Source organism: Gopherus evgoodei, chromosome 4 (assembly GCF_007399415.2).
Source record: "Gopherus evgoodei ecotype Sinaloan lineage chromosome 4, rGopEvg1_v1.p, whole genome shotgun sequence".
NCBI lineage: Eukaryota > Metazoa > Chordata > Testudines > Testudinidae > Gopherus > Gopherus evgoodei.
Window position 1 is genome coordinate 1,226,035 of NC_044325.1, and position 21,053 is coordinate 1,247,087.

General features: G+C 48.3%; 1 protein-coding gene across 11 annotated transcripts in view; it reads left to right on the forward strand.

Moving 5' to 3' along the window:
* Positions 1–411: 411 nt before the first annotated feature.
* LRFN5 (leucine rich repeat and fibronectin type III domain containing 5) overlaps positions 412–21,053 on the forward strand; it is a 162,901-nt gene continuing 142,259 nt past the window's right edge. For 2 of the 11 annotated variants that reach the window (XM_030562764.1, XM_030562763.1), the window contains exon 1: positions 2,963–3,162. The gene's annotated coding sequence lies outside the window, so the exon portion shown is untranslated. Of the gene's footprint in view, positions 542–862; positions 932–2,961; positions 3,163–21,053 lie in introns of those variants that run through there. The other 9 variants (XM_030562757.1, XM_030562760.1, XM_030562753.1 and 6 more) reach the window with 8 other exon arrangements.

The following is a 21,053-nucleotide window of genomic DNA, read 5'->3' on the forward strand; positions in this document are numbered from 1 at the left end:
AGCAGGCTGCAAAGCCGGCTTCATGCTGCAGCAAGCGCCGCGGCTCCCGGGGGCCGGGCGGCAGCCGCCGGAGCGCGCCGCGGGGAGGATGGAGCCAGCAGGAGCCGTGGAGGAAACGCGCAAGGACCCAGTGCAGACAGCTGCGCCCCTCTGCAGCGCCCGAGGCTTCGGCTGCTCCGCATGAGGCTGCCCGGCGGGTCGGTGTCCCTCGGCGGGGGTGTGCATGGCTGCGGCGCGGACAGCTGGCTGGAGGAGCCCGAGGACTGAGCCCGGCCGCGCAGCTCGGCTGTAGCTCCGGAGCGCAGGAAGAGCGCCCGCCTGCCGGGGCCATGGGCAGCGCGTCCCCGGCCCGCGGCGCTCCGGCCGGTGCCTGAGCTGGGGCTGCTGGGCGGCGGAACCGCGCTGGCCCGAGGCGGAGCGCGGGACTCAGCGCAGGATTATCCGGCGCCCAGCGCACGGGGCGGCGTTAGGGAGCGGAGCGAGGAGGCTCGGCGAAGCCCGGCGGGGCTCGGATTACCCTGGCGCAGGTACACGCTGCAAGGTCAGCGGGGCGCGGCTGCGGGGTCCGGGGTGGGGGCGGCGGCGGCGGGCTGCGCCCCTGCCTGGTGTGCGCTGGGGGAACCGCGCGGCTCCCTCCCTCCCTCCTTCCCCCGCCTGGCGCCGTGCGCGCCTGTGCAGCCGCCTGCCTCTGCCCGCTCCCCGGGAGCTGAGCCGCCGCTTTGCGCCGGGCGAGCCGCGCGGGCGCCCCCCCGCCCCACCAGCCGGACCCGCGGGCGCCGGCCGCCGCCTGCCTGCCGGAGGATGCGTGTGCGGAGCGATGGCCCCGGCCAGCCCGCCGCCAGCCCGTGAAGCCAGCCCGGAGCCGCCGCGCCGCAGCTGCACCCGCCGGGGGAAGTGCTCCGGCCCCGTCTTTCGCGGCTAGCGGCGCCAGGTAACGCGACCCTCCCCGCGCCGGGCTCTGCGCTGCATTGCGGGCTGGGGGGAGCCGCGGGCGCCGCTCCGGGAGGCGCCACATTCCCTGCTGCGGGGGGCAGGGGACGGGGGACGACTCTCCCCGCAGGGCAGGCAGGGACACCCCGCCACGGGAGCGGAGCGGGCCCAGCCCGGCGGGGGCTCTGAGCTGGAGCCTTTGCTCCGTGTGGCGGCCGCTGGGGCTGGAGCTTCTCCGGACATGGCCAGGGCTCCCCGCGCTGCCCAGGGGCACCGCTCTGCGCTGCTGCCAAGCTTCTGCCTGCCCGGGGCTCGCTTCCCCTCGGGCCGCGCTGGGCTCCTCGCCTGGGCGTGGATTCGGCGGGGCAGGGGCGCGCACCCCGCGGTGCCAGGGCAGAAGGAGTCCCGGGTAGCGGAGCAGACGCGCCCAGCGGCTGTCCTGGATCCAGACTGTGTTGTTCGCTTGGCACGGCGAGGCCGCAGGGCAGGGACGGGACCCGCGGGCTGGGACTGGGCTGGGGGCTGGCGCGGGGCGGCTCCCCGGGCTCGGACAGCGCCCTGGCCCGCTGAGCCCATCCATGGTTCATGCCGTAGTGTAGCCGCGCTTAATTCAACTGGGCGCTGCGGCTCCCTCTTCCCGGCCGGAGGTGAGGGGAGAGGCCAGCTGCTGCCCGGCCCCAGCCCCAGGCCGCCAGGTCCCCGGCTGCACCAGGGGCTTTCCCCGCGCCCTGGCAGCTGCGCTTCTGCCGCTCTCCAGGCGATGGCAGGTGCAGTCCGCGCTCTGACGCTCGCAGCCCGGGGTGCCTGGAGCCGCTGAGCACCGCTCCCGGGGCGCAGGGAAGGGACCGGCCCGGACCGGGCGGGAGGCGCCCGTGCGCCCCGCGCCTGCCCCGGGCTGTGGCCACGTTATCCTGGCTGTGAACCCTGCGGCACAAAGGGGGGTTGGGGACTGCGCGTGGCCGGGGCTCTGGGTCGCCGAGCCCGGCGCCTCCTGCCTGCGGCTCCCCTCGGGGCCCGTGGCTGGGGCTTGGCAGAGACGCCGCGGGTGTGAACCCCGCGGTGCGAGCCGGCCCGAGCCCGCAGCGGCCGGGGCTCGGCTCGAGCTGTCGGGTCCCCTGCGATGGCCCTGCTGGAGGGCGGGGACCCGCTGGGGGGTGCCCGGGCGCTACTCCGCCCCTTGCCAGCTCCCCAGGGGCCGCGGCGAGGCGCCCCGGCCGGGCTGGCTCCGGTTTTGTAGCTGCGCGGCGTTTTCCCGTGCGCCAGGCTGGCGATGGAGGCGGGGGAGGCTCTGGCCGCCGCTGGCCCGGGCGGGGAAGGGGGCGCACAGGGGCCGGGCTGCAGGGAGGGGCAGCTCCCGGGGCCGGGCTGGGGTGTGACCGGGCTGCGCCCCGGACCGAGTCCGAGCAAAGTTTAGCCGCGTCTGTTCCAGAGCGGGGTTCGTGGCGGGGCAGCGAGCCGGGGAGCCGGGCGGCAGGCGCAGATGGGAGGCGCTTCCGGCTGGCCTGGAGCTCTCCCCAGGGAAGGGCTTGGCTCGGGCGGCTGCAGTGGGTCCGGCGGAAGACTGGGTGGGACTGGGAGGTGCAGATCCCAGCCGGGGGAGCTGAGGTTACATGAGCAAAGCCCACCGCATTCATGCAACCCTGGGCGGTATTTGCCACCTGCCTCCCGGCTGGGGGCGGTTAAAATGAACTAGCTGGAACCCCTGCAGAGATCACACTGCGGGGTGGGGAACGGTCTTCTCCCGCCTGTCTCTTGCCTTGGGCCTCTGCTGTCCCCCCAGCAGCCCCTTCCCTCTTTGCAACCTCTCCCTGAGCCGCTCTCCTGCAGAGAAAGGAGGAGCCATTTTGCCTTTTGTTTAAAAAGAAAGAAGCCACCCCCCTCCCGCTTGGAAGGGTTGGCCGGTGAGTTCTCCCTGGGTGGTGTCCCCAGCCTCTTGCTTTTCCTGTGCATTTCTGTGGAAAACAGGCTCAGGAGAAAGTGAGGCCTTGGTAAGAAGGGCATCGCAGCTGGGGAATAGGGACTGGGAAAGTTGCAGCCAGGTTGACTTGAGCACAGAACACCCCATTGTTCCTCAGAGCAACAGGAACAGGGAGAAGATCCCATGAGTTCCCTTGGGAGGAGATGTGAGCTGAGGATGGCCAGCTGCATGGTGAGGAGCTCCTGTCAAAGGCCCAGTTCTGCAACAGTTCACTGAGTAGCACTTACTCCATTGACTTCATTGGAATTATTCTTGTGAGTAACTGTTATTCGCCATGAGTAAGGACTCAGACTTAGGGTCTGATCCCCATGGGAGGAGCAATGGTTGTCTGGAATTTGTGTGCGGACACTTCTTTGGTTGTTTAACAATGCTCAGATACTACCTGGGTAGGGCCATAGAAGGGCATAGATAGGTCATATTAAAATCATTAATCACTTTGGGTGGGATTCTGATATCCTTATGTGCTCATGGTGGTGGCACCTTACTGCACAAGGCCTATCGTTGCCTTCAGGGAACGATCTGTGGAGTCAGGTTCTATTCACCAAGAGTAAAGGTGTTGGAGGCTGACCCTTGTATTAGTTATAATGCTGGAATCAAATTCACACATTTTAAAATGTTGCACTCAGCAATAACATATTTGTTTTAAATGCCAACTCAATAGCTGTATCAACAATCTGTGGTGTAAGATCTACATTCCCTTATTTAGAGAGAAGCCTCACTTTAGCCATAATCCTTTTGTTCATATGTCAGTAATAGCTGTCATTTATTTTATGGCAACAAATACAATGTTAAATAGATCTTGGATCATTCATGTACCAAGTACACTATTTCCAAGTTGGAATAACTGTGTTTTGTTAGAACATTCCATGTGTTGCATAGTTTCCTGAAAAAGTCAGCTGTTACTGGAGTGGATTCAAAATTACTGCTACTTAGTTCAGTCATAATCAAATCAGACAGAGCTCAAAGGCTTGTGAGTGGCGAGGTACCAAGAGAGTTACCTGATGTTCCATTTGTGATGAAGCAATGGACTGGACTCTTGGGTACCAGCTGAACTGGAGTATTTGTCGTCTTATAGATTTGCAGAGGCTCATTTTCAAATGAAAAACATTTTTCCTAGGGCTGTTAATTTCTGTGGTGGACTTAATGAATGTGGGTACAATTCTCAGTACGTGCACGGTCACTGATGAGCCAAGGTCATTAGGCCTTTGGAGAGAAGAGAAGATTCTGGGCATCCCATGAAGTGTAGACTGAGAACTTTGGCTATACATGGTTCCTAGAGAGCATCTGAAAGAACAGCAAATGGCAAATGAAAGAGTGTGTGTGTGGGGGGGATTCCTCAAAGCGGATTTCCTGGGGTCTAGAGCCACTGTAGGTGAGCAAGCAGGGGAATGAGGTCAGAGTGAGAACTTTTAACCCCTGAGGTCAAAGGAAACTGCGTGGGTTCTCTGCTGGCACGGAGTTAGCGGGCAGGCTGGTGAAGATGTTCCCAAGCTAGCAGAGTTTAACCTACACCCACATCCAAGTGGGGTTTAGAAAGGGCTGCAGAACAGTGAAGACCTCATGGCCCTCCATAGTTGATCAATACGTTCTGTGCTTTGAGGCTTGACAATAGGTTCAGTTTTATAGAACAACCTTTTGACTACTCTCTGAACAAACATCCAGACCAGAAAATCATTATAAGAATTTTGCCATTAACAGGCCAAGCAGAATCTGAGCCAATTAGGAAAGATTTGTGTAAATGCTACTGTAGCATTTTATGGAAACCGTTTTCCATGCATTAGATAAAATTGGTGTTACTTTGAGCAGACATCACTGAATCTATTCTATGTTTATGTGCCTAAATATATTCCACATGGTCTTCAGAGACTTGTTACTAGCTGGGGTTAAAATTACTGTTAAGCGCTGTCCCATTAACATGTAAAATGCACAGTGCATCACCATTTGATGATTTTTTGGACAAAAGGATATGAGTGTGGCTTTACATCAAATTCATCTTAATTTAATTCTCCAAAATGCTTCGAAAATGAACATGTTTTCACATGTTCATCCAAATCTATTGCAGAGGAGAAAATTAGTTGATCAGAAACAAAACTGGAGATGAGTCCAAGCCTAAAAATCCAGATCGGAATATTTGGACTTCTCCATTGGATCTAAGGATTTTGTTCCTTACTATATGTGTAATAATAATAATAATAAAATACAAAAAAATCTAAAGAAACAAACCCAACAACAAAATTTGTGCTTCTCGTTCATTTGCTATCTTGTCTCTAATGTCCTTACATTTTAAAGGCCTATTTGCAAACAGAATGGCAAACCTTGAGCTAACCACTCATCTACCCTGCATTTATGCAGTGGCAGTGGAACCCATCCTTTACCTTTAACTAACGTAGAGTCTCTGGGTTCCTGCTGGTGCTCACCTGAAAGTCCTGTGAAAGCTGATGCCATCAGAGCACTGAAATAAAAATAGACCGTCTCTGTGTCTAGGAATATACACTAAAAGAAACCAGGATTTGTTTCCTGGATGAATAAACTGGAAGTTAGTGGCACTTCTGCTTCTTAGCTAGAAGATGATGGGTTAAACGCCTTTCTTAGTGCTCAGGCTCCAGTCTATTGCCCGTATTTCCCTATAGTCCTTTGTGAATGCTGCATGGGATTGTTAAAGTAACTACTACAGTGAATTACTCCTGAAGAATGTGATTTTGAGAAGCAATCTGATCACTTATCAAGATAAAAGTAACAATGATTACTTTCAGGTATTTTTCTTGGAAAGCTGGCCTTTCCTGTCCCAGGTGTGAAAGATAGGGTCATGATACCGAAGCATTAATAGTCTCAGAACATCTATTCTGCAACAGGAGTCAGTAATTGTCACATCTGTGGGAAGGTACATTTGTCTAGTACCAGAGATAGATCCCATGGGACTTTTCAAACCAGCAGAGGGTCCCTGGTATGTTCACCAATCCCAAAACAGGCAGCTGTGGTACACGCATAATATCAACATCTGTCTCATTGGCCTACAGTCCATAACAGAATAAAACTGATGATAATTTTCACTTCTGCTCTGGCATCTTTTACTGGAGGATCTTGGGGCACTAAAGAAGCCTCACAGCACTATGGGAGATATGTCAGGATGAATATTCACAGACAAAGGAAATAGAGTATGGAGATGTTATGGCCGTCATTTTCAGAAGTGGCCAGTGATCTGAGATCACCCAGTTTTGCTGTATCTGAATTGAGTTATTTGGGGCTGGTGTTCTGAGTGCTCACAACTGTTGTTGAAGTCAATGGGACTGCAGGGTGCTCAGCATCTCTGATCATTAGGCCCAATTCGGGCCTCCACGAATCAGTTGGCCCAGTGATCTCCCAAGGTTGCACAGTCAGCTGGTAGATGATCTGGGAGTCTGGCTCCCGGTTCTGTGCTCTACCAACCCATGCTGAATAATAATAATACTAATTAATAAAAAGAGTAATTTATTTGCCAACTATTCCTGTTCTATGTTTAACAACAGATGACACTAAACTGGGAAGAGTGGTAAATACACTGGAGGGTAGGAATAGGATACAGAGGGACCTAAACAAATTAGAGGATTGGACCAAAAGCAATCTGATGAAGTTCAACAAGGACAAGTGCAAAGTCCTGCACTTAAGATGGAAGAATCCCATGCACCACTACAGGATAGGGACTGACTGGCTAAGCAGTAGTTTTGCAGAAAAGGACCTGAGGATTACAGTGGACGAGAAGCTGGATATGAATCAGCAGTGTGCCCTTGTTACCAAGAAAGCTAAGGGCATTTTGGGTTGTATAAGTAGGGGCATTGCCAGCAGATCAAGGGACTTGATTTTCTCCCTCTATTTGGCATTGGTGAGGGCTCATCTGGAGTACTGTGTCCAGTTTTGGACCCCACACTACAAGAAGGATGTGGAAACACTGGAAAGAGTTCAGCGGAGGGCAACAAAAATGATTAGGGGGCTGGAGAACATGACTCATGAGGAGAGCCTGAGGGAACTGGGATTGTTTAGTCTGCAGAAGAGAAGAGTGAGGGATTGATAGCAGCCTTCAACTACCTGAAAGGGGGTTCCAAAGAGGATGGAGCTCGGCTGTTCTCAGTGGTAGCAGATGACAGAACAAGGAATAATGGTCTCAAGTTGCAGTGGGGGTGGTCTAGGTTGGATATTAGGAAACACTATTTCACTAGGAGGATGGTGAAGCACTGGAATCGGTTACCTAAGGAGGTGGTGGAATCTCCTTAGAGGTTTTTAAGGTCAGGCTTGACAAAGCCCTGGCTGGGATGATTTAGTTGGTGTTGGTCCTGCTTTGAGCAGGAGATTGGACTAGATGGCCTCCTGAGGTCTCTTCCAGCCCTGATAATCTGTGATTCTAAAGCAGTATTTGACCAGTTAAACAATAGGCTGAATAATGCAAAGTATGATTTGCTAGATAACTTATTCATCAAATAATGGCAACATTGAGTGAATATATTATGTTTTGGATAGTCTGTGACCAACTGTAACCCCAAGCCTTAGAAATCAGTGCCGGCCACTAGGAAATCAATATCCAATTCCTTGTTTTGTAAAGCTCTTTGGTGAGTTACAACGTTACTCAGATGGCAACTACTGTACTTTTCAGCAAATCATTTTCTTATAAGTAGATAATTTGCTAACTTTAAACTTGTGTGTTTTTGTTTTTGAAAGATCTGTTCAATCTTCCCTGTGAAAATGATGGATGATTTTGGACTAGTGACAGATAAAACTCTTCATTTTTCCTTTGCCTCAGCTGGGTTTTCTTTGGATATTTCTTTCTACTTTCAGGCCAGGTGACCTTAGACAGGAACCTCCATGCAGTTAAACTGCTCATTTTGGTCGTAATGTAAATGCTGAGATAATTTGGCAGATAGAAGCCGTCAGATGGAACCGGTCACAGTGACATACTGGAATGCAGTCTGATGTCTGCACACCTGGCTTAGCAGGAGAATCAGTAGGATACCGTAACTGCAAACCAATCAAGGCAATAAGTAATACGGGGTGAAATGTCCTTTGGTAGATTGGCCAAACATGCTTTGTAATGGCAGCTGTTTTGTAGGATCAGGCAAAATTCCCAGTGGAGATGGAGGCAGGCATAAGCCCTGTATATGAAATACTGTTTATTATGAAGTAAGGGGGGTATTTTCCAAGGCAGGCATGGAGATGGCTGCTCTGCTCCCACTGGCTTTTAGTTACACTTGGGTGCTAATTTGTCAGTTGAGCCAATTCAGCTATTTCCTGGGGGTGGTGGAATTCTGATCCCTCCCCACAACCCCTGAAGGGATTCTGTTCTCATCCCTTAGACCTACACAGGGACCCCAGGTCTGCCTTGGCTAGGGAATGTCCCCATGTCTCTGAGCCACACAGCACATGAGCCAGTGTCACGAGGAGGCAGATTCTTGGCAGGTCTCCTCCCCCCATGCCCATGGTTTTGTGCCGAACAGGAAGAAACTCCCCGTGCGCCTGGTCACAGCACCTTTGGCTGGTTGCCCCCCATGTGGATGTCGGTGGCCCTGGGTCACATTTCAGTGGTGTTGGGACCATGCAGCCAGGGCGATGCTCCAGACTGCCCTGGCAGCAACGTCACGGATTTAGTTAGTACAGGACTACAGCTTAAAAGTGTGGGCCAAGCCCCTCCCACGCCGCAGCCTATGGATCTTTCAGCAAGTGCAGAAACCTTGGGGAAAGCCCCCCAGCTGGTCCCAGTTGTCACCAATGCAGGCTGCCCTATGAAACCTCCCACTCGGTCAGTGTATATATTACACACACCAAGGACTGTTACAGAATGTCATTAAGGTGGTAACGGGAAGCCCTCCAAAGGTAGGAAAGGCCAGAATTAAGGTTGTCTGTACAATCGCAGTTCAGCCTCCTTGTAGGGATGCCTTATGCTGCAGTCCTTAATTACTTGATCACCTGTGATCTTCCCCCCACAAGACCTTGCCTCATTCGTTGGACTGGATGAAAAGAACTCATTTAATGAGCAGCACTTCAGTATTTTGTTTTCTGCTCATAGTTCGTATGTGGCCCCAGTCTGCGCTGAAGGAGCACTATTCAAACCCTTTGCTGAGGACACAATTCTTAATTTCCTCTTGGGCTTTTCTGCAGCACTCATCATTTAGTCTCCAAGTGCTTCACAAACATGAATGAATTGATCTTCACTATGCCTGTGGGAGAAGGGGGTGGCATTATCTCCATTTTACAGATAGGGACCCGAGGAACAGCAGGAGGAAAGTCAGAAGTGTCTGCTCATTTTGGGGTGCCCAGTTTGAGATGCTGAGGAGCTGCCTTTTCATCGTCCTTTGCATTGTAGAACACTCTCTGTGCAACGAGCAGCTCACGTTGGCTTCAGTTGCAGCTGTGAGCACTCAGCACTTCTGCCAGTTAGACTCCGGGCAGTGAGGAAGCTAGAAAAGTGCAATTCGTGGCCATCCATGAAAGACTTAAATGTAAGTGACTTACCCAGCATCACATAGGAAGTCTTAGACTGTCCTTTCTCTTCCTCAGTCCCTGCACCAATGGAGGTGGGGGTCCTACAAACGATGGGCTCCTTCACTACGCAACCCAACACAACAGTCTCTCCTGGGCACTGAATGAGGCAGATTCCCTGTGGAAAAATAATTGTGATCATATAGTTAAAGATTGTATTGTAATGCACAAGGGGGGCAAATTATGGTTGCGTAGGCAACCTGGAATCAAGCACGGCTCGCGGGCTGCTCAGGGGGATGCAGAGCTGATCTCAGGAGAGGAGACGCAAGGAACTTGGTTTGTGTAGTCTTGCCCAGGGAAGACTGAGAGGGGAGCTCTGGCTGTTATGAATACATGGGGCGGTGTGGGAGTAAACACCAGGGAGGGAGACGAGCTGGTGAAGGTAAATGATGGTGTTGGCACGAGAGCACATGGGGATAAACTGACCAGGAATCAGTGTTGACTGGAAATTAGACAGTTTCTATCCCTCAGAGTGATGTGGTTCTAGAACCGTGGGGTCAGACGATTAACTAGTCTGAAGACAGAGAATGAAAAGTCTGTGAAGGGGATAGTCTGACAGAGCTGTCTGCGGTAACAGGGAAGGGACTTGAGGACCCAGGAGGGCCCTTCTGCTCCTATTTTCTGTACTCCTAACTTAACTCTGGGGTTCCCTAGCTTGTGAATGCTTGTGTTTGCTGCTGGGGTAATGTGAACACACATATAGCATCTGTGCAAGTTTGGAGGTGTTTAAAAACGCAAAGTGCAAAGACAGCAATTCCGTCACGCGGGACCATGCTGACACCCACATGATTCATCAGCAGGTTGGAACCTTTAGATCCAGGGCACAGATGTCAGCCACTTGAGCTCCTGGTGTAACTGACAGCAGTAGAAGGCAGTCATCCTCTGTTTGGACCAGCACTAGAGGGGGATGGTACACACTTTGCCAGTGGATCTCACTGATCTTTGCTGGCAGCAGAGGAATGGTGAGACTTAGGAATCCTGGTTCCCCTCCAGATTGTAAAGGGAGCATGTTTTAGTGGGCACAGACCCTTCTGTCTCTGTTGTGCACCAGTGTGACTCTTCTGCCCCAACCCCCAGTCTTGTCTCTTCCCCTCCTGGCTCTTCATCCCAGTCCTGCACCTCTCTAGTCCTCCTCAGGCTTCTCATTCCATCTCCTTGCACAGCCCGTCCCATTCTCACCCTCTGAATTCTCTGTCCAAGTCCCAGCTGTGTCCCACACCAGCTGCTGGTCCCTGCCCTCAGGCACAGTCTCCTCTACCCTGACCAAGTCCTAATGTCTTAACAGCCACTCTCAATTTGCCTGCCCCTGGCTCGCTTCTCATCCAGTATGTCTGCCCCCCACACATAGCCCAATTCCAGCCTCCCACCCCCCACACGTTCTTTGTCCTAATCCTCTCCCTCCCCCCATCCTTTCACCCTATGCCCCAGATCTGGCTCTTGTCCTCTCTGCATTCCAATCAGACATCTTCCTCCTCCTCCTCCTCCTCCTGGCTGCCTGGGCCCAGCAGAGGGAGCTTTAAGAGCCCAGGTGAGACAGTTCTGGGGCATGGCACCACAATGGCCCTGGGTGGCTCCGAGCTGCCATCCTGCCTAGCTCCAGGCCGGAGCATGCTCAGTCACTCTGTGGGGATGTGGCATGTGTGGTGCAGTCAGCAGGGAAGGGCTGGAGCATGCTCATGCAGGTGGAACCTTTCGAGAATTTAGTTGCCAAACTCTAACAAGTGTCTGCTGAGCGTGTGCGAACTGAGATTTTTCAGAGGTTCTTTACTTGGCCAATTTTGGGTGAATTTTCCCAGGGATGCAAGCGGCGCATTCTGCCCCTGGTCAGTTTTGGCAAGGTGAGGTCTGCAGGATTTGGCTGGCAAGTCTCAGAAGCTAGTCCCCAACTGAAGTGATTGAGGGCCGTGTCTTCAGACATTGCCAGCGTCACACAAAGCGGCAGAAAGACTCACATTGTGCGTTTGGTGCCTGGGTTACAGAAGTGCCTGTTAAACTTCAATACAATGTTTTAATTTCATCTTCCCGTCTGCTGAGCGCAGGGCCCCTCGAGGAGCTCATGTCAATGGTACCAGTGTGTATCTGAGGGTTTGCGCTATGGACTCTGGTCCACTGGGCTGTGGCTTTGCGGGTGATTTTCGTACTCTCCAAGCAGCAGACCAGTGCTACTTTCCGAAACAGCTCTGCTGATTTGCAGCCACAGGGAAGGCAAGGGGTGTTTTGAAGGTCAGAGATGCTGGCTGAACTCTGAACGCCCTGACCCAAAGGAGCACTCCAAAGCCAGCCAACCCAAAGCAGGAGTTTCATGCTGCAGATCAGGAGAGCAGCATCTGAAAACATGGATCCTGATCTGGGTCCCAGGCCCGCCTTCCTGCCTTAGGACCTGAGCAGAATCTGAGCACCCCTCACCCACCTACACCCTCACACGTGGGCGTCCATGCATGAGGAATCCCTCGCCGGGGGTCTGGGTTTGATTACAAAAAAGCCATAGAACGAATCCAGTGGCATGTGCACTGAGAATGGCCAATGAAAATTGTTCGTATTTGGAACAGGAGAAGGATATTTACATTTGTTTTTAGGTATGGAAACTAGTTAGTAGTAGCCAACAGTTGTGATATTTCCCCTTTCTTCAGTGAACAGCAGCACTGGAGGTATTAGCTGCAGTTAGAGCCAGATGTATCTGTGATAGTTTTCTTGATTTAAAACTTAAGGGCAAGTGTATGCAGAATACAAAGGCAGTTCTTTTTTTAGCTATATCTTTTTATCTCCCTGGGAGAGCTTAGCACCTTTGGTTGTTTTTTCAACTCCCGCTGTGTAAATCTGCAGTAATTCCACTGGAGCTATTTCAAAATTACATTTATGTAAGTGGGAGCCGAATACGGCCCTTTGTCTCATTGCATTCTCGGACTGAATCCTCATTGAATTCCTGGCTTCGCTGATGGGTTAGGCCCTGATCCAGCAAAGCACTTAAGCACGTACTTAACGTTAAACACATCAATAAACCCGTTGCAGTCCGTAGGACTATGCAAAATCTGAAAAGTATCACATGCTTAAGCCTTGTTTGGCTCAAAGCCCTATTGCATCTGCATCCTTAGGCCTTGTTCCTGCAAACATATATGCGCATGCCTAGCTTTACCTGCGTGAAGCCGTAGGCTTCAGTGCAATACGTGTTCGTAAGAGTTTACAGAGCCAAGGCTTGGGTGAACACAACAGACCAGTGTGAATGCAGAGTATCGGAGCACTGGTGTGTGCTGAAAGGGTTGACCTAGAGAGGAACTGAGACATGAAAGCTTATTTTCCAAAGCAGTGCTATTGAGAATCTTTTAAAAATAACAAGTAAGACATCCCACAAAGTGTTGGCTTTCAAGGGTTTAGTGACAGGTAATACGAAATCACAATGGCTAGAAATGTGGTATATAGGGATTTTGAATTACAAAACAGTTTTGCTGAAGCAGCTTCATAATACAAGCGCTATCCATTTATGTATTTTTCTTTAAATGAATTTCCTGCTCAGAAAGGGCTGTTAATTAATAGTCCTGGCTGCTATTTTTTTTAGCTGTATCTTCTGTTAAAATATTCTGTTTCCAGGCTGAAGTTCAGGTCACTCTTAAAAATGACAGATATTTTGTAAATATCCATATAATGTTAACCATTTCCAAGAAAATTCATTAAACAAATATTTTGAAATAGCTTTTCTATGAAAATAGTACTGTGCACTGACCAAAAACAGACAGCTGAAGTGAACGACACATTACTGTTTGTTTATAGAGCTGTCAGTCAGGCTGCATTTTCAGCATTAGCTCTCTTCGTTTGTGTCACAACCTTCACATTATCTAATATACTACGTTGTATATTTTACTACCAGCTAAGTTCTTGTTGATGGGTACAAAAGCTGGACTATGTAAACAGAACTCCTTGTGGGTAGCAATGAAAACCCCCATGTACATACAGTTCTACTGTATTTGAAATGAATCTAGTCCGTTAAGATAATCAGCAGAAAAAATTCAGAAGTGAAATCCTGGCCAGTTAAATGCTGTCAAGACTCCCAACATGCAATGCAAAAACTCGATTCATTGTCAAGTTGTGTATACATGAAATCAGATATTCAAATGGTTCCCTGATATTCAGTAATGCTTCCTTGATTTATGTCGAAAATGTTCGGACAGGTGAAGGTTGAAGGATGGGAGTGAAGGGCCAAAGCATGAGAGTTATCACATAAGTCATACCTTGGAAGCGCAGTGTATTTCTCCTGTGTTGTTGGACATTAGTGAAACTAAACAAAAACAGCTCGGTAGAGGAACCCGTGTGTCGTCCAGTGAGCAGATTACATCCATGTGCTGTCCCACAAGAACAGCAAATGTTGTGGACTGAAAGATGAATGAACTTGTGCTGTAGCACATGGATTTCCCTACTGTCACACGCTGTGCTCTTGATTTTACCTGGAGCGCAAAGACTAGAGGTTACATTTGAATACCCAGGTGCAGAAGCATATTTAGTATCAATGGCTTGATTGTGATCTCAAAGCCATACATTCAGAGCATCAAAAAGTGGAGTAACCTACGTGTCTCTGCTATCTGCAGCCTCTGTCCAAATCTATTTAAACACTTTTGTCCTTCATAAAATGTGTTACTCTTGTCAGTTACTCAGCTGTAACATGCTTGTGCTAGAAGATTCCTCCAAATAGAAGATTTGACCACAAATGACATTTCTTTTTTTAATGCCTTGGCACCAGTTTTTTGCATTCTCCAGTCTGAGGCTAGCTTATCACTGGCGTATCTCACACCACAAACATATTCCATTGTGTATGATGAGATAATTAGTGCATGAGTCTGCCCAGATGCATAATCAATGTGGCATTTACTATTTTCATGTGACTTTTCTCCTCTTTCCAGCTCACAAATCCAGTGCTCAGGACACTCGTTGGAGGACTTTGTGCTGCTAAACCCACTAATGGATTAAACCAATAGAGCATGGAGAGTATTCTCTGCTCATTAAGTAATCCCACTATAATTCAATTAGCGACAGGCTGACATGACCTGGTGCTGTCAGGATGCAGAACCCAGCCAGATCAGAGTCCTGAGCTCTGCTTTCGAGCCAACCCCAGCCAGGTGGACAGATCTAGATTTGCTGGCATCTGAAGCAAAATGGTGGAAATCTCAAGAGAACAACTCATCCTGGGAGAGGACCATAATTCTGGCTTCCCTTTCTGCCCTCCAGCACCCCAGCTCAGGGGCTGCTCTCTTCTGTAAGGAGGGACCACAGGCCTCCAAGCTCCTGCAGGGTTCTTTAGGGGGTGACAGATGACTGTTCTCCCACTGGCTTTGTTTAGCAGGTTGTAGTAACAAGATCTTTCTACTACCACCTCTAACCGCCCCCCCCCCAGGTTACTCCAGAGTGGTAGCTGGTTGAGTTCTCACTCAACTATCACACACATGGAATCATAGAGTCATAGGGCTGGGAGGGACCTCGAGAGGTCATCTACTCCAGCGCCCTGCACTCACGGCAGGACTAAGTATTATCTAGATCATCCCTGACAGGGGTTTGTCCAATCTGCTCTTAAAAATCCCTAATGATGGAGATTCCACAATCTCCCTAGGCAATTTATTCCAGTGTTTAACCACCCTGATAGTTAGGAACTTTTTCCTAATGTCCAACCTAAATCTCCCTTGCTGCAATTTAAGCCCATTGCTTCTTGTCCTATCCTCAGAGGTGAAGGAGAACAATTTTTTCTCCTCCTCCTTGTAACAGACTTTTATGTACTTGAAAACTGTTATGTCCCCAGTCAGTCTTCTCTTCTTCAGACTAAATAAACCCAAGATTTTCAATCTTCCCTCACAGGTCATGTTTTCTAGACCTTTAATCATTTTTGTTGCTCTTCTCTGGACTTTTTCCAATTTGTCCACATCTTTCCTGAAATGTGGCACCCGGAACTGGACACAATTCTCAAGTTGAGGCCTAATCAGAGCAGAGTAGAGCAGAAGAATTACTAATTGTGTCTTGCTTACAACACTCCTGCTAATAAATCTGTGATGATGTGGTTCTGGTGGGACCCAACTGAGAGTGCCAATTTAGGACCAATTGCTCAAACAGGGCAGTCACAGCCCAAGGCTGGGGTTTTTCCACCTCTAAGGAAAACCAAACCAGCCAGACAAAAATGACTTTGGTTTCACCCCACTGGCTAACCACAAGTCACACAAGCAATTTCCTTAGACACTCCGGTCTCCCAGTATCACCACGAGTGCCACCCATCCTGGGGATGAATGGTTATGAAAACCAACACCCCAGTAAAAGAAAAAGGTTCTCTCGATCCCAAAGGACCAAGCCCCAGACCCAGGTCAATATACACATCAGAGCTTACCCACAAATCACGCTGTTGCCAATCCTTTAGAATCTAAAATCTAAAGGTTTATTCATAAAAGTAAAAAGATAGAGATGAGAGCTAGAATTGGTTAAATGGAATCAATTACATACAGTAATGGCAAAGTTTTTAGTTCAGTCTTGTAGCAGTGATGGAGTAAACTGCAGGTTTAAATCAAGTCTCTGGAGAACATCCCCTGCTGGGATGGGTCATCAGTCCCTTGTGTAGAGCTTCAGCTTGTAGCAAAGTCCCTCCAGAGGTAGGAAGCAGGATTGAAGACAAAATGGAGATGAGGCATCCGCCTGATATAGGCACTTCCAGATGTAAGAACACTTCTTTGTTCTTACTGTGGAAAATTACAGCAAAATGGAGTTTGGAGTCACATGGGCAAGTCCCTGCACACCCTACTGAGTTACAAGGAATATCTGCCTTCTCTCAATGGATCAATTGTGTAGCTGATGGTCCTTAATGGGCCATCAAGCAGGCTAAGCAGAGCTAACACCAGCTTGTCTGGGGTGTTTCCCAGAACTGCAGCACCAATTTTGAAATACAGACAGTATACAGCCAATACTTATAACTTCAACTACATAATGATACAGACATACAGACAGCATAATCATAACCAGTAACCCATAACCTGGTCTTAGACACCTTATATGACCCCCTTTACATAAGATCTGGTGCCACTACAGGACCTTGGTTGCAACCCATGTTCTATATGGTCCCAGTTTATATCAATAACGTCACAACATCCCAGAAGAATGTTCGTGTTTTTTTGCAACAATGTCAAACACTGTTGACTCATCTGCTCCCTGCTGCTAAAGACCCTTACTGGAGCAAGACACCCCAGACAAGAAGGCCAATTCCATATCACAGGGAAAGGGTGCAGTGCAGAGAAAGGAAATGTGTCTTTTCCAGGGTTTGGCTGTGTCTTAGTCCCATTCCTGGGGGATAGATCAGGATCTGACTTCCGATAGTACAACAGCCCTGAAGTCCTGCTCTGAAATTTCTGTTCCCACACCCCAATATTGACTAGAAGTTACTAGTCTAGGTAAAAAGATTGAGGAGTACTTGTGGTACCTTAAAGACTAACAAATTTACTTAGGCATAAGCTTTCATGGGTTAAAACCCACTTCATCGGGTGCATGCAGTGGAAAATATAGTAGGAAGATAGATATATATATACCGAGAACATGAAAAAAATGGGTGTTGCCGTACCAACTCTGAGGAGACCAATCAATTAAGGTGGACTATTATCAGCAAGAGAAAAAAAGTGTTGTAGTGATAATCAGGGTGGCCCATTTCCAACAGTTGACAAGAAGGTGTGAGTAACAGTAGGGTAACGTGTTATTCCTTTTATTAAATGGATTCAGAACACTGTGTATGAGGGAACACCACAGAATGGAATCCACTGGCACAAAATGGGGGAGGATTGCAGTACTTCACAGCATGCACTGTGGTTAACTGAGGCATACTACAGAGTGGGGGCATATCAGAGCTAAAATGCCAACATGGGGTAAATGTCCCCCATGCATAGATCCCAAATGTTAGGACTGTGGTATCACAAGAAGTCTTCAAGTTCAAAGTCACATGGTCAGCCCAGGTTTTCAATACAGACTGGAGCTTACCGGAAAACAAGATTTCTGTTTTGCAAAGATTGTCAGGGTTTCGGAATTAGTTTCTGTTCCAGTGTGGAATGAAACCAGGACCTTTTGGAATTTTTCACAAAAAAGGGGACGTCCACCCATCCTATAATAGTCATGTGGTCAGGGCATTTACCTGTGATGTGGGAGACCCAACTTCACCAGCCACTTGAATTTAGGGCTCCCACCTCCCAGGTGACTCACCTGATGATCAGAGCAGTCTCTGGGGTCTGTCTCTGATTTTCACCAAAAATTCCGTCCGTCTGTTTTTTTGATGAATTGGCGTTTTCTGATTCAAACCATTCTGTCAGGGAGTTCCCATTCTAATACAAACTGCATGTGCATCTATTGACGTGTGCCTGGAGATACTGGAACAAATTCTGGTCAAGTGACACAAGGAGCCTAGGTGTTACAGAGATGGGCGTGTTAGAAACACATATACCAGCTCAGAGATTTGGATGGATAGATACAGATGTGCAAACTCATTCAAACCAATGTGTGTATCTGAGAGCATGAAGGATTTGGAGATTAAATTAAAGTGATCTTGAATCTCTGAGATTGCTGAATTGCTCCAAGATTTCATTTTCAGGCAAAGGTGCTTGCCATGAAATGCTGCCAACCTAATTTCAACACCTGGTAATATGTATTGGTCAGGTACCACCAAATTATAGTGTTGGATTATATATAATTTGTGATTGCAAATGTAAAGGGAGATATTTAAATCTCATACATCTGAGCATACTAACCTGAACAAATCACTTTATTTCTACCACAATCTGAGGCATTCAGATACAGCTGTAATGTGGCCATATAATCACCAAGACAGAACAAGGGAATAAACTCCCAGAACCAAGGAATAATTTGTAATCCATGGAATAAATTACATTTATTTTGCACCATTGACTTCCTTACCTGCATTCTACCCACTAACTTCTGTCAAGATTAACAATTCAGACTTGCCAATAGGTCTGCTGCTGCTGTTTTTTATTTAAGAAAAGGAACTGAAGAAAAAAGCAGTTCCTACCCCCACCAGATGCCGTGTGGGCAGCAGGTGAAAGGAGAGATGGTAAAGCACACTGAATAATAGATCCCAAGGCCAGAAGGGACCACTGTGATCATCAAATCTGACCTCCTGTATAACAGAGGCCAGAGAATGGCCCCAAAATAATCCCTAGATCAGATCTTCAAGAAAAAAAATCTAATCTTGATTTACAAATTGTCAATGACAGAGAATCCACCATGACCCTTGGTAAATTGTTCCCATATTTAATTACCCTCACTGTCCAAAATTTACACCTGATTTCCCATCTGAATTTGTCTAGCTTCAACGTCTCGCCATTGACTTGTGCTACACTTTTCTCTGCTAGACTGAGATTCCATTAGTAAATATTTCCCCCCATGTAGATACCTATAGACTGTAATCAAGTCACCCCTTAACCATCTGTTTGTTAAAGTAAATAGATTGAGTTCCTGAGTCTATCACTATTAGCGATGTTTTCCAATCCTTCCATCATTCTCATGGCTCTTCTCTGAACCTTCTCTAGTGTATCAGCATCCTTGTACATTGGAGCACCAGAATTGCACACGGGATTCCAGCAGTGGTCACAAGGGTGCCAAATACAGAAACCCCTCGGCTCCTACTCCAGATTCCCTCGTTTATACATCCCAGAATCCCATTAGCTCTTTTGGCCACAGCGTTGCACTGGGAGCTCATAATCAGCTGATTATCCACCATGACCCCAAATCTTTTTCAGTGTCGCTGTTTCCCAGGGTCAAGCCCCCAGTTCCTACAGGCCTGGCCTGTGTTCTTTGTTCCTAGATGTACGTGTTTACATGCAGCCATATCACAAGGCATCTTGCTGGCTGTCCCAGGCAAGCCTTGCTGCATCAGATTTGGACCTTAGCGTCCAAAATATGGGGGTTAGCATGAAAACCTCCAAGCTTAGTTACCAGCTTGGACCTGGCAAAGCTGCAATCACCCAAAAAATTAGAGTGTTTTGGGGCACTCTGGTCCCCCCAAAAACCTTCCCTGGGGACCCCAAGACCCAAATTCCTTGAGTCTCACAATAAAGGGGAATAAACCATTTCCCTTCCCTTCTCCCTTCCAGGTGTTCTCTCCCTGGGTTCCTGGAGAGATACACAGAAGCAAGCTCCGTGAATCTAAACAGAGGGACTCCACCCTCTCTATTTCCAGTCCTGGAAAACACAAGTACTTCCCTCTTCACCCAGAGGGTATGCAAAGTCAGGCTAGTAAATCTAACACACAGAGATTTTCTTTTCCCCCTGACTTCTTCCTCCCACCAATTCCCTGGTGAGCTACAGACTCAATTCCCTGGAGTCCCCCACTAAAGAAAAACTCCAACAGGTCTTAAAAAAGAAAGCTTTATATAAAAAGAAAGAAAAAATACATAAAAATGGTCTCTCTGTATTAAGGTGACAAATACAGGGTCAATTGCTTAAAAGAATACAATTCAAAGCACTCTAGCAACTACACACATGTAAATACAAAAAAACAAACCTATCTTTGTACTTACAACTTGGAAACAGAAGATTAGAAAAGCAGGAGACAGAAATCCTCTCATAGCCAAGAGAGAGTACAGGGAGAACACAAAAAAAACAAAGAACTCAGACACAAACTTCCCTCCACCCAGATTTGAAAAAGTCTTGTTTCCTGATTGGTCCTCTGGTCAGGTGTTTCAGGTTACTCCTTTCCAGGTAAAAGAACATTAACCCTTAGCTATCTGTTTATGACAGGCCCAGTGTCAGGTTACAAGCCGCCATAGCTGGAAGTGAAAGCTGCCTCCTGCCTGAGAACTGGGATTCCAGTTAATGGTTGTTGTAGAAAAGACCACCACCTATTTGATTTTGGTCAGACAGGTCGAGGCACCTTTATTGATAAAACAAGAGTACAAGTATGCATACAGGGAGAGACAGAAAATTCCATGCAAGGAAAAAACTGCTTTTCCCTTTACAAATTTTACCAAGCTTATAAAGACTAAAACCACAAAACGTCATATTGATTACACAAGTTATTTGCTTATTTTGGGTAGTTAATATTGCAGATCAGCAGGTTATTTACTGTAAATTCAGCTTGGGGTATTTTCAGTTAGGGTCTTTTGCAATTACATTGTTTTATGACTTTTGGTTGCGAATACATATTGCACAAGCTATTAGCATATTGCATAGGTCACACATTTTGGCAGTGATTAAGCTGGTTATCTGACAATTTTACCTGGCAATTACTATAAGTAAGCAATAATACTATGCTATATTTTGCTTTAAAGCCAGACTGGCAGGAAAAGACCCCTGGTCCCTCCCTGCCCAGTTCCTTTTTTGTCAGTGTCTATACCCTATTTTTTAATACTAGTTTTTTTCCCCACCCAGTGCGAGACATTGCTGATAAACAAGTTAGGTTTGGATATATGGGCCTATAAACTAATAAAGCTAAAAGCATTTAATTGTTACAATATTATATGTTAAGATTACAGATGCTTATAGACAATGGTAGAGCTCTGTAGCAGGGACAGATAGATTACTATTTTAATCATGGCCATGGTATAGTATCCGACCAGTGACAGCAACCTTCAAAAGGCTTTGGTAGCAAGACAAGATCCCATATAAACAGTTCCAAAGCTCTATCCAA